The sequence below is a fragment of the Heterodontus francisci genome, chromosome 41 (genome assembly GCF_036365525.1).
Source record: "Heterodontus francisci isolate sHetFra1 chromosome 41, sHetFra1.hap1, whole genome shotgun sequence".
NCBI lineage: Eukaryota > Metazoa > Chordata > Chondrichthyes > Heterodontiformes > Heterodontidae > Heterodontus > Heterodontus francisci.
The window spans coordinates 8217537-8231376 of NC_090411.1; the positions used below are offsets into that span (position 1 = coordinate 8217537).

General features: G+C 54.0%; 2 non-coding genes and 2 pseudogenes across 2 annotated transcripts; all 4 read left to right on the forward strand.

Annotated features, from left to right (window-relative positions):
* The first annotated feature begins 9692 nt into the window (after positions 1–9692).
* LOC137354445 (U2 spliceosomal RNA) lies at positions 9693–9874 on the forward strand. The gene has a single exon (XR_010970440.1). It is a non-coding gene; the product is annotated as a U2 spliceosomal RNA (small nuclear RNA).
* Positions 9875–10262: 388 nt separating this feature from the next.
* LOC137354843 (U2 spliceosomal RNA) lies at positions 10263–10349 on the forward strand (annotated as a pseudogene).
* Positions 10350–12480: 2131 nt separating this feature from the next.
* On the forward strand, positions 12481–12662 carry LOC137354140 (U2 spliceosomal RNA). Its single transcript, XR_010970288.1, has one exon. It is a non-coding gene; the product is annotated as a U2 spliceosomal RNA (small nuclear RNA).
* A 386-nt stretch (positions 12663–13048) lies between these two features.
* LOC137354822 (U2 spliceosomal RNA) lies at positions 13049–13145 on the forward strand (annotated as a pseudogene).
* The last annotated feature ends 695 nt before the right edge of the window (positions 13146–13840 follow it).

Consider the following 13840-nt stretch of genomic DNA (forward strand, 5'->3'; position numbering starts at 1 on the left):
GGCCGGTAGCATGTCAGAATCCATGAGAAAAGGCATCATCACCCTCATTTACAAGCAGAAGGGGGAGAGGGTAGAAATCAGAAATTGGCGGCCCATCTCACTGCTTAATGTTGATTACAAGATTCTGTCCAAAGTCATAGCCAGTCGAGTCAAGTCTGCTCTGGAGCTGGTGATTCACCCCGATCAGACCTGTACTGTACCCGGCAGGAAGATCTCTGATAGCCTCGCGCTACTCAGGGATACGATCGCCTACGTACGGGACAGGAGGGTGGACACCTGCCTCATCAGCCTGGACCAGGAGAAGGCTTTTGACAGGATATCGCACACCTACATGATGGACGTGCTTTCCAAAATGGGGTTTGGGGAGGGAATCTGCAATTGGATCCAACTGCTCTACACAAACATCAGTAGCGCAGTGTCAATCAACGGGTGGGAATCTGAAAGTTTCCCGATCAAATCTGGAGTCAGACAGGGCTGTCCTCTGTCCCCGGTCTTGTTTGTTTGCTGTATTGAACCCTTTGCTGAGTCTATAAGGAAGGATGCGAGCATAAGAGGGGTGACAATCCCAGGCAGCGGAGGCACTCAGGTCAAAACCTCCCTGTACATGGATGACGTCGCCGTCTTCTGCTCGGATCCGCTGTCCGTGCGCAGACTGATGAGCATCTGCGACCAGTTCGAACTGGCCTCGGGAGCCAAAGTTAACCACGGCAAGAGCGAGGCCATGTTCTTTGGGAACTGGGCTGACCGATCCTTTGTCCCCTTCACCGTCAGGTCAGATTACCTGAAGGTGCTGGGGATATGGTTCGGAAGGGCCGGGGCGTGCACCAAAACATGGGAGGAGCGAGTAGCCAAGGTACGACAAAAGTTGGACATGTGGGGGCAGCGGTCTCTCTCCATTGTGGGTAAGAACCTGGTCATCAGGTGCGAGGCGCTCACGTTGTTGCTCTACGTGGCGCAGGTCTGGCCCATACCCCACTCCTGCGCCGTGGCAGTCACCCGAGCCATTTTCCGCTTCGTCTGGGGATCTAAAATGGACCGGGTCCGGAGGGACACGATGTTCAAATCTCTGGACATGGGCGGAAAAAATGTACCCAACGTGGCCCTCATCCTGATGACCACCTTCGTGTGCGGCTGCATCAAGCTATGTGTAGATCCCCAGTACGCAAACTCCAAGTGTCACTACGTGCTGAGGTTCTATCTGTCCCCGGTGTTGCGAAGGATGGGCCTGGTCACATTGCCGCGGAACGCTCCGTGCAGTTGGGACGTGCCGTACCACCTATCCTTCGTGGAGCAGTTTCTGCGGAAAAACACCCTTGACCACCGGTCCATCAGGCAGTGGTCTGCACGGAATGTCCTCAAGGCCCTACGGGAAAAGGAAACGGTGGATCCCGTCGGATGGTTCCCCGAGCAGACCGTCAAAGTCATTTGGCGGAATGCCTCATCACCAGAACTTTCAAACAAGCACCAAGACGTAGCTTGGCTGGTGGTGAGAAGGGCCCTCCCCGTCAGATCCTTCATGCACACCCGAAGTCTCGCCCCCTCCGCACAGTGCCCCCGCGTTGGCTGTGGTGGGGAAGAGACGGTCGCCCACCTCCTCCTGGAATGTGCCTTTGCAAAGCAGGTGTGGAAAGAGATGCAGTGGTTTTTGTCAAGGTTCATCCCAAGCAGCTCTGTAACACAGGAGTCTGTGCTCTACGGGCTGTTCCCAGGGACGCACACCGAGACAAACATCAACTGCTGCTGGAGGACTATCAATTCGGTGAAAGACGCCCTTTGGTCTGCCCGAAACTTGCTGGTCTTCCAGCGTAAAGAGTTGTCCACCACCGAATGTTGCAGACTGGCACATTCCAAGGTCCAGGACTACGTGCTGAGGGACGCACTAAAGCTTGGGGCAGCCGCAGCAAAGGCTCAATGGGGAAAGACCACAGTGTAAGGTTCCCCCACCAAGCTGGACTGAGGGGCTGGATCCATGGGAAACCCCTCGAACTGTATCGTTAACATTTTCATTTGCTGTAAATGTAAAACTGTAATTGACATGACAATTGAGAAACGGAAGGGTTGGGAAGAAACTCATGACAGTCTTGAAGGAAACTGATCTCCCTTGCAATGTTTGTATTTTTTGGTGCTGTTTGGAAACTGTTTGGCAATGTAATTTTTACAGATTTTTATGAATAAAGTATATTTTGGAAATAAAAAAAAAAAAAAAAAAAATCTGTTCTTATCAGTGCTTATTTGATTGAGAAGAGACCATGATCATTGCCTTTTGATCCTGGGGAAGCTTTGAGTAAAATGGCTATAACCAATTTTCGAGCTTCGGGCCAGGGAGTGCGCAACACCGTTCGGGTGGTCGTGAAGGACAAGGAAGGAGATGCACCGGTCGATCGCACCTTCTTCATCAAGAAAATTCTCTTCGATTGCTGCGGATTTCAAGCGACGGACGTCTTCTGCCTGCAGGATTTCCCCAGCAGTGGATACTTCGACGTGACGTTCCGGAACGTGGCGGGATGCATCAAGTTCCTGAAGGCGTTCAAGGAGAAAGGGGACCGGGCTCCACTGTCGATCCTCACAGCGGAGCCGCTCTTCACGCTTCCGTCACAACGGGACCGGGTGGTGACGATTCACCTCTACAACCCCCATGTTCCGGTGGTGGATGTACTCACCTTTCTCGCCAGGTACGTCGAGGTGGCTGGCAGCAGCACTGATGTCAAGGACCCCTTTGGGATCTGGACCAGCAAGCGGCAGGTCAAGGTGACCTTGAAGGTAGATCCCAGTGGAGCCATCATCCACCCTCCCTCCAGCTTCGCTTTCGGGGGAAGTCGAGGCTTCTTGGTCTACGCTGGGCAGACCAGAGTTTGTCGCACCTGTGGCAAATCTGGTCACATGGCAGCCAACTGCAGCACGGTTGTTTGCAAGAACTGCAAGGAGGAAGGCCATCAGACCAAGGACTGTAAGCAGACTAAGTGTTGCAACTTGTGCGGTGCGGCAGGCCATCTCTACAAGACCTGCCCCAAACGTTGTCTCAGCTATGCTCAGGCGGCAAGGTCCAAGGAATGGCCGGGCGAAGGTTCGACGAAGGCGTCCGCTGTTCGAAAGGAGACCAGCAACCTTCTCCGCAGTGAGGAACTTCAACCTGAGAATGAAGGGGAGGCGGCTGAAACCAACGACCCAGCACCTACCCAGCGCCCGGAAACCCCTCCTCCACAGACAGAATCAATGGAGGAGGAGGCAGCAGATGGACAAACAGGTCAGTGGCAACTGGTCCAGAGGAAAACCACAAAGAAAAAACATCCCAAAGCCACCACCCAAACCAGTGGCAAGAGGAGGCTCTCTTCTGAATCAGACTGCAACAACTCCTCTTCACTGGACGGGGAAATGCTGGAACGACAGCCCCTTCAAAAGAGGCGGCAGAACTCCGAGATGGATGATCAAGCGTCCCAGCCCCCGGGCACTGGAAGTGTGATGGGCCCGGCGTGCCCCAACCCCAATTCCCCACACATAACGACGTGGCCAACGCATCTCAGCTCCGGGACACCGGGAGCAAAGACACGTCTGGCGCACCTGAGCTCCGGGAGACCGGGAGCTGTGATGTTTTCGAGGAGGAACAGATGGAAGCAGCTGAGGACAACCCAATCCTCTCTGCCTACAAGACCCCCCCGATGTCACCCGAGCGGCACAAACCCTGCATGAAAAATCAGGAGGGGTTTCTGAGCCCAACCAACGTGAAACTGCTTGCGCATACGATGGGTATGCAGGAACATCCCGAAGGGGAACGACTGGGACTAGCGAGGACAAATGGTATGGGAAGCAACAACTAATTTTTAGTAAAAAATGGGTGTAAGAATTGCTTCCATTAATGTGCGTAGCATTAAATCGACTACGCGATGTGTTTCAACCTTGGATTACCTTGCCAAGGTCAAAGCTGACCTACTGTTTCTGCAGGAGTGTGGAATACCACACCTCAGCACCTACAGGCAGTGGTCGCGATGGTGGTCCCACGGGCCATCGATCTGGTCGGGGGGTAATGACTGCCGTTCCTCCGGCCTGGGTATTCTGCTGCGGGGAGGTAACTTCACCATCTCCGAAGTTAAGGAGGTGGTGGGCGGCCGCCTCCTCGTAGCAGACGTGATGTACAACAACGCTCCGCTCCGGTTGATCAACGTGTACGCCCCGGTACAACGCAGCGAGCGGCTGACCGTCTTCCAGCAGCTCCCACTGCTGCTGGCGACGTCCAGGCCGGTCATCCTAGGCGGTGACTTCAACTGCATCATCGATGCGGCTGGACGATCCGGCAGTGACGACAGCAAACTGGACGCTACGTCCAGATTCCTCATAGAAACAGTTAAGGATGCCAAACTGCACGACGTCTTCAGCAAACCTGCAGACGGAGCGCAGCGCAGATACACATGGTCAAGATCGGACGGGTCTGCCCGTTCCAGGATTGACTTCCTGTTTGTGTCCCGTGCTGTCACGGTCGGATCCACCGACGTCAAGCCGGTGTTCTTCTCCGACCACTGCCTCTTACTGGCCGACTGTCACTTACAGGACGACCAGCGGGTTGGCAGAGGGACGTGGAAGCTCAATGCGACACTGCTGACCCCAGAGAACGTTGAGGAACTCAAAAGGGATTACAATGGTTGGAGGACCGTGAAACCCCTCTTTGAGTCTCCAGTTCACTGGTGGGAAGCGATTAAGGAGAACATCAAGAGGTTCTTCATCCACAAAGGTGTTCAGAAGGCGAGAGAGAGACAGAGGGAACTGTCCCGACTCCAGAAAATTATGCAAAATCTACTCCGGTTGCAGTCAATGGGGGTCGAGGTCAAGGAGGACCTCCAAGAGGTGAAGAGCCAGCAGGCCTCGCTCTTTGCCAAGGAGGCCTCCAAGATCATCTTCCGGTCCAGAGTCCGCTCCATCGAGCAGGATGAGACGTGCTCGCGTTACTTCTTCCAAAAGGTACACAGAGAGAGCTCTGTTATCAGCAGCCTGAAGGAAGAAGATGGCTCGGTAACGTCTTCGCAGTCCGACATACAAAGGATCAGCAAATCCTTTTATGCTGGGCTGTATGACGCGAAGCCCACAGACAGCAGAGCCTCCCAGTCCTTCCTGTCATCTATCACAGAGGTCTTAGATGACAGCAGGAGGGAGGGACTGGACAAGCCGCTAACTCTGGACGAGCTGACAAAGGCCGTCGAGTCTTTCGAGGCGAGTAAAACTCCCGGGAGCGACGGCTTACCGGTCGAGTTGTACTCGGCCCTGTGGGACTGGGTCGGCCCGGACCTGCTGGAAGTATACGAGAGTATGCTCCTGGCCGGTAGCATGTCAGAATCCATGAGAAAAGGCATCATCACCCTCATTTACAAGCAGAAGGGGGAGAGGGTAGAAATCAGAAATTGGCGGCCCATCTCACTGCTTAATGTTGATTACAAGATTCTGTCCAAAGTCATAGCCAGTCGAGTCAAGTCTGCTCTGGAGCTGGTGATTCACCCCGATCAGACCTGTACTGTACCCGGCAGGAAGATCTCTGATAGCCTCGCGCTACTCAGGGATACGATCGCCTACGTACGGGACAGGAGGGTGGACACCTGCCTCATCAGCCTGGACCAGGAGAAGGCTTTTGACAGGATATCGCACACCTACATGATGGACGTGCTTTCCAATATGGGGTTTGGGGAGGGAATCTGCAATTGGATCCAACTGCTCTACACAAGCATCAGTAGCGCAGTCTCAATCAACGGGTGGGAATCTGAAAGTTTCCCGATCAAATCTGGAGTCAGACAGGGCTGTCCTCTTTCCCCGGTCTTGTTTGTTTGCTGTATTGAACCCTTTGCTGAGTCTATTAGGAAGGATGCGAGCATAAGAGGGGTGACAATCCCAGGCAGCGGAGGCACTCAGGTCAAAACCTCCCTGTACATGGATGACGTCGCCGTCTTCTGCTCGGATCCGCTGTCCGTGCGCAGACTGATGAGCATCTGCGACCAGTTCGAACTGGCCTCGGGAGCCAAAGTTAACCACGGCAAGAGCGAGGCCATGTTCTTTGGGAACTGGGCTGACCGATCCTTTGTCCCCTTCACCGTCAGGTCAGATTACCTGAAGGTGCTGGGGATATGGTTCGGAAGTGCCGGGGCGTGCACCAAAACATGGGAGGAGCGAGTAGCCAAGGTACGACAAAAGTTGGGCATGTGGGGGCAGCGATCTCTCTCCATTGTGGGTAAGAACCTGGTCATCAGGTGCGAGGCGCTCACGTTGTTGCTCTACGTGGCGCAGGTCTGGCCCATACCCCACTCCTGCGCCGTGGCAGTCACCCGAGCCATTTTCCGCTTCGTCTGGGGATCTAAAATGGACCGGGTCCGGAGGGACACGATGTTCAAATCTCTGGACAAGGGCGGGAAAAATGTACCCAACGTGGCCCTCATCCTGATGACCACCTTCGTGTGCGGCTGCATCAAGCTATGTGTAGATCCCCAGTACGCAAACTCCAAGTGTCACTACGTGCTGAGGTTCTATCTGTCCCCGGTGTTGCGAAGGATGGGCCTGGTCACATTGCCGTGGAACGCACCATGTAGTTGGACGGCGCCGTACCACCTATCCTTCGTGGAGCAGTTTCTGCGGGAAAACACCTTTGACCACCGGTCCATCAGGCAGTGGTCTGCACGGAATGTCCTCAAGGCCCTACGGGAAAAGGAAACGGTGGATCCTGTCGGATGGTTCCCCGAGCAGACCGTCAAAGTCATTTGGCGGAATGCCTCATCACCAGAACTTTCAAACAAGCACCAAGACGTAGCTTGGCTGGTGGTGAGAAGGGCCCTCCCCGTCAGATCCTTCATGCACACCCGAAGTCTCGCCCCCTCCGCACAGTGCCCCCGCGTTGGCTGTGGTGGGGAAGAGACGGTCGCCCACCTCCTCCTGGAATGTGCCTTTGCAAAGCAGGTGTGGAAAGAGATGCAGTGGTTTTTGTCAAGGTTCATCCCAAGCAGCTCTGTAACACAGGAGTCTGTGCTCTGCGGGCTGTTCACAGGGACGCACACCGAGACAAACATCAACTGCTGCTGGAGGACTATCAATTCGGTGAAAGACGCCCTTTGGTCTGCCCGAAACTTGCTGGTCTTCCAGCGCAAAGAGTTGTCCACCACCGAATGTTGCAGACTGGCACATTCCAAGGTCCAGGACTACGTGCTGAGGGACGCACTAAAGCTTGGGGCAGCCGCAGCAAAGGCTCAATGGGGAAAGACCACAGTGTAAGGTTCCCCCACCAAGCTGGACTGAGGGGCTGGAACCATGGGAAGCCCCTCGAACTGTATCGTTAATATTCTCAATTGCTGTAAATGTAAAACTGTAATTGACATGACAATTGTGAAACGGAAGGGTTGGGAAGAAACTCATGACATTATTGAAAGAAACTGATCTCTTTTGCAATGTTTGTATTTTTTCGTGCTGTTTGGAAACTGTTTGGCAATGTAATTTTTACAGAGTTTTATGAATAAAGTATATTTTGGAAATAAAAAAAAAAAAAAAATCTGTTCTTATTAGCATGTCAGAATCCATGAGAAAAGGCATCATCACCCTCATTTACAAGCAGAAGGGGAGAGGGTAGAAATCAGAAATTGGCGGCCCATCTCACTGCTTAATGTTGATTCCAAGATTCTGTCCCAAGTCATAGCCAGTCGAGTCAAGTCTGCTCTGGAGCTGGTGATTCACCCCGATCAGACCTGTACTGTACCCGGCAGGAAGATCTCTGATAGCCTCGAGCTACTCAGGGATACGATCGCCTACGTACGGGACAGGAGGGTGGACACCTGCCTCATCAGCCTGGACCAGGAGAAGGCTTTTGACAGGATATCGCACACCTACATGATGGACGTGCTTTCCAAAATGGGGTTTGGGGAGGGAATCTGCAATTGGATCCAACTGCTCTACACAAACATCAGTAGCGCAGTGTCAATCAACGGGTGGGAATCTGAAAGTTTCCCGATCAAATCTGGAGTCAGACAGGGCTGTCCTCTGTCCCCGGTCTTGTTTGTTTGCTGTATTGAACCCTTTGCTGAGTCTATTAGGAAGGATGCGAGCATAAGAGGGGTGACAATCCCAGGCAGCGGAGGCACTCAGGTCAAAACCTCCCTGTACATGGATGACGTCGCCGTCTTCTGCTCGGATCCGCTGTCCGTGCGCAGACTGATGAGCATCTGCGACCAGTTCGAACTGGCCTCGGGAGCCAAAGTTAACCACGGCAAGAGCGAGGCCATGTTCTTTGGGAACTGGGCTGACCGATCCTTTGTCCCCTTCACCGTCAGGTCAGATTACCTGAAGGTGCTGGGGAAATGGTTCGGAAGTGCCGGGGCGTGCACCAAAACATGGGAGGAGCGAGTAGCCAAGGTACGACAAAAGTTGGGCATGTGGGGGCAGCGATCTCTCTCCATTGTGGGTAAGAACCTGGTCATCAGGTGCGAGGCGCTCACGTTGTTGCTCTACGTGGCGCAGGTCTGGCCCATACCCCACTCCTGCGCCGTGGCAGTCACCCGAGCCATTTTCCGCTTCGTCTGGGGATCTAAAATGGACCGGGTCCGGAGGGACACGATGTTCAAATCTCTGGACATGGGCGGGAAAAATGTACCCAACGTGGCCCTCATCCTGATGACCACCTTCGTGTGCGGCTGCATCAAGCTATGTGTAGATCCCCAGTACGCAAACTCCAAGTGTCACTACGTGCTGAGGTTCTATCTGTCCCCGGTGTTGCGAAGGATGGGCCTGGTCACATTGCCGCGGAACGCTCCGTGCAGTTGGGCGGCGCCGTACCACCTATCCTTCGTGGAGCAGTTTCTGCGGAAAAACACCTTTGACCACCGGTCCATCAGGCAGTGGTCTGCACGGAATGTCCTCAAGGCCCTACGGGAAAAGGAAACGGTGGATCCTGTCGGATGGTTCCCCGAGCAGACCGTCAAAGTCATTTGGCGGAATGCCTCATCACCAGAACTTTCAAACAAGCACCAAGACGTAGCTTGGCTGGTGGTGAGAAGGGCCCTCCCCGTCAGATCCTTCATGCACACCCGAAGTCTCGCCCCCTCCGCACAGTGCCCCCGCGTTGGCTGTGGTGGGGAAGAGACGGTCGCCCACCTCCTCCTGGAATGTGCCTTTGCAAAGCAGGTGTGGAAAGAGATGCAGTGGTTTTTGTCAAGGTTCATCCCAAGCAGCTCTGGAACACAGGAGTCTGTGCTCTACGGGCTGTTCCCAGGGACACACACCGAGACAAACATCAACTGCTGCTGGAGGGCTATCAATTCGGTGAAAGACGCCCTTTGGTCTGCCCGAAACTTGCTGGTCTTCCAGCGCAAAGAGTTGTCCACCACCGAATGTTGCAGACTGGCACATTCCAAGGTCCAGGACTACGTGCTGAGGGACGCACTAAAGCTTGGGGCAGCCGCAGCAAAGGCTCAATGGGGAAAGACCACAGTGTAAGGTTCCCCCACCAAGCTGGACTGAGGGGCTGGAACCATGGGAAGCCCCTCGAACTGTATCGTTAATATTCTCAATTGCTGTAAATGTAAAACTGTAATTGACATGACAATTGTGAAACGGAAGGGTTGGGAAGAAACTCATGACATTATTGAAAGAAACTGATCTCTTTTGCAATGTTTGTATTTTTTCGTGCTGTTTGGAAACTGGTTGGCAATGTAATTTTTACAGATTTTTATGAATAAAGTATATTTTGGAAATAAAAAAAAAAAAAAAATCTGTTCTTATTAGTTTAATATCTGATACGTCCCCTATCTGGGGACCAAATATTAAATTGATTTTTGGGATAGGGAGATGGAACAGGGGCTTGCACCGTCCACTCCATGCATCCACCTGGTATTGCAGTGTTTCCAGGAGCGGTGCAGCTTCCCCCCTCCATGGGGGCGAGACCCCTGCTGAAAAATAGAATTCGCAATAGTGACGGCGCTGCTGCTCGGCTGACTTTGCTGCAGTTTTCCGTGGGCGCTACGCTGCCCCCTGTTTGATTGCCCCGCAGTTGCAGGCCGCCCTTTGCTGCCCAGCGCGCGCGCGTGTCTTTTTTCCTGCGCAATGCCTCGCGCAGAAGCGCAAGGAATGGCTGCGCGTGGCATGCACGCGTGCTTTCCTTTCTGCTTGCAAGGCCCGGCAACAAAAGGAGCTCTGGCTCAAAGACCGCCCGCCGTCGCCTCTTTCGCCCTAGGCTCGCCCACCCGGCGGCTACTTTGACATAGAGGCCGCACGCCGGGCCTGACGCGCGCAGCAAACGCAGTTTTACGGCCATCGCTTCTCGGCCTTTTGGCTAAGATCAAGTGTATCTGTTCTTATTAGCATGTCAGAATCCATGAGAAAAGGCATCATCACCCTCATTTACAAGCAGAAGGGGGAGAGGGTAGAAATCAGAAATTGGCGGCCCATTTCACTGCTTAATGTTGATTACAAAATTCTGTCCAAAGTCATAGCCAGTCGAGTCAAGTCTGCTCTGGAGCTGGTGATTCACCCCGATCAGACCTGTACTGTACCCGGCAGGAAGATTTCTGATAGCCTCGCGCTACTCAGGGATACGATCGCCTACGTACGGGACAGGAGGGTGGACACCTGCCTCATCAGCCTGGACCAGGAGAAGGCTTTTGACAGGATATCGCACACCTACATGATGGACGTGCTTTCCAAAATGGGGTTTGGGGAGGGAATCTGCAATTGGATCCAACTGCTCGACACAAACATCAGTAGCGCAGTCTCAATCAACGGGTGGGAATCGGAAAGTTTCCCGATCAAATCTGGAGTCAGACAGGGCTGCCCTCTGTCCCCGGTCTTGTTTGTTTGCTGTATTGAACCCTTTGCTGAGTCTATTAGGAAGGATGCGAGCATAAGAGGGGTGACAATCCCAGGCAGCGGAGGCACTCAGGTCAAAACCTCCCTGTACATGGATGACGTCGCCGTCTTCTGCTCGGATCCGCTGTCCGTGCGCAGACTGATGAGCATCTGCGACCAGTTCGAACTGGCCTCGGGAGCCAAAGTTAACCACGGCAAGAGCGAGGCCATGTTCTTTGGGAACTGGGCTGACCGATCCTTTGTCCCCTTCACCGTCAGGTCAGATTACCTGAAGGTGCTGGGGACATGGTTCGGAAGTGCCGGGGCGTGCACCAAAACCTGGGAGGAGCGAGTAGCCAAGGTACGACAAAAGTTGGGCATGTGGGGGCAGCGATCTCTCTCCATTGTGGGTAAGAACCTGGTCATCAGGTGCGAGGCGCTCACGTTGTTGCTCTACGTGGCGCAGGTCTGGCCCATACCCCACTCCTGCGCCGTGGCAGTCACCCGAGCCATTTTCCGCTTCGTCTGGGGATCTAAAATGGACCGGGTCCGGAGGGACACGATGTTCAAATCTCTGGACAAGGGCGGGAAAAATGTACCCAACGTGGCCCTCATCCTGATGACCACCTTCGTGTGCGGCTGCATCAAGCTATGTGTAGATCCCCAGTACGCAAACTCCAAGTGTCACTACGTGCTGAGGTTCTATCTGTCCCCGGTGTTGCGAAGGATGGGCCTGGTCACATTGCCGCGGAACGCACCATGCAGTTGGGCGGAGCCGTACCACCTATCCTTCGTGGAGCAGTTTCTGCGGGAAAACACCTTTGACCACCGGTCCATCAGGCAGTGGTCTGCACGTAATGTCCTCAAGGCCCTACGGGAAAAGGAAACGGTGGATCCTGTCGGATGGTTCCCCGAGCAGACCGTCAAAGTCATTTGGCGGAATGCCTCATCACCAGAACTTTCAAACAAGCACCAAGACGTAGCTTGGCTGGTGGTGAGAAGGGCCCTCCCCGTCAGATCCTTCATGCACACCCGAAGTCTCGCCCCCTCCGCACAGTGCCCCCGCGTTGGCTGTGGTGGGGAAGAGACGGTCGCCCACCTCCTCCTGGAATGTGCCTTTGCAAAGCAGGTGTGGAAAGAGATGCAGTGGTTTTTGTCAAGGTTCATCCCAAGCAGCTCTGTAACACAGGAGTCTGTGCTCTGCGGGCTGTTCACAGGGACGCACACCGAGACAAACATCAACTGCTGCTGGAGGACTATCAATTCGGTGAAAGACGCCCTTTGGTCTGCCCGAAACTTGCTGGTCTTCCAGCGCAAAGAGTTGTCCACCACCGAATGTTGCAGACTGGCACATTCCAAGGTCCAGGACTACGTGCTGAGGGACGCACTAAAGCTTGGGGCAGCCGCAGCAAAGGCTCAATGGGGAAAGACCACAGTGTAAGGTTCCCCCACCAAGCTGGACTGAGGGGCTGGAACCATGGGAAGCCCCTCGAACTGTATCGTTAATATTCTCAATTGCTGTAAATGTAAAACTGTAATTGACATGACAATTGTGAAACGGAAGGGTTGGGAAGAAACTCATGACATTATTGAAAGAAACTGATCTCTTTTGCAATGTTTGTATTTTTTCGTGCTGTTTGGAAACTGTTTGGCAATGTAATTTTTACAGAGTTTTATGAATAAAGTATATTTTGGAAATAAAAAAAAAAGTAGTATCTGTTCTTATCAGTTTAATATCTGATACGTCCCCTATCTGGGGACCAAATATTAAATTGATTTTTGGGACAGGGAGATGGAGCAGGGGCTTGCCCCGTCCACTCCATGCATCCACCTGGTATTGCAGTGTTTCCAGGAGCGGTGCAGCTTCCCCCCTCCATGGGGGCGAGACCCCTGCTCAAAAATAGAATTCGCAATAGTGACGGCGCTGCTGCTCGGCTGACTTTGCTGCAGTTTTCCGTGGGCGCTACGCTGCCCCCTGTTGGATTGCCCCGCAGTTGCAGGCCGCCCTTTGCTGCCCAGCGCGCGCGTGTCTTTTTTCCTGCGCAATGCCTCGCGCAGAAGCGCAAGGAATGGCTGCGCGTGGCATGCACGCGTGCTTTCCTTTCTGCTTGCAAGGCCCGGCAACAAAAGGAGCTCTGGCTCAAAGACCGCCCGCCATCGCCTCTTTCGCCCTAGGCTCGCCCACCCGGCGGCTACTTTGACGTAGAGGCCGCACGCCGGGCCTGACGCGCGCAGCAAACGCAGATTTACAGCCATCGCTTCTCGGCCTTTTGGCTAAGATCAAGTGTAGTAACTGTTGCCCGAAACTTTTCAACCTTGGATTACCTTGCCAAGGTCAAAGCTGACCTACTGTTTCTGCAGGAGTGTGGAATACCACACCTCAGCACCTACAGTCAGTGGTCGCGATGGTGGTCCCACGGGCCATCGATCTGGTCGGGGGGTAATGACTGCCGTTCCTCCGGCCTGGGTATTCTGCTGCGGGGAGGTAACTTCACCATCTCCGAAGTTAAGGAGGTGGTGGGCGGCCGCCTCCTCGTAGCAGACGTGATGTACAACAACGCTCCGCTCCGGTTGATCAACGTGTACGCCCCGGTACAACGCAGCGAGCGGCTGACCGTCTTCCAGCAGCTCCCACTGCTGCTGGCGACGTCCAGGCCGGTCATCCTAGGCGGTGACTTCAACTGCATCATCGATGCGGCTGGACGATCCGGCAGTGACGACAGCAAACTGGACGCTACGTCCAGATTCCTAGTAGAAACAGTTAAGGATGCCAAACTGCACGACGTCTTCAGCAAACCTGCAGACGGAGCGCAGCGCAGATACACATGGTCAAGATCGGACGGGTCTGCCCGTTCCAGGATTGACTTCCTGTTTGTGTCCCGTGCTGTCACGGTCGGATCCACCGACGTCAAGCCGGTGTTCTTCTCCGACCACTGCCTCTTACTGGCCGACTGTCACTTACAGGACGACCAGCGGGTTGGCAGAGGGACGTAGAAGCTCAATGCGACACTGCTGACCCCAGAGAACGTTGAGGAACTCAAAAGGG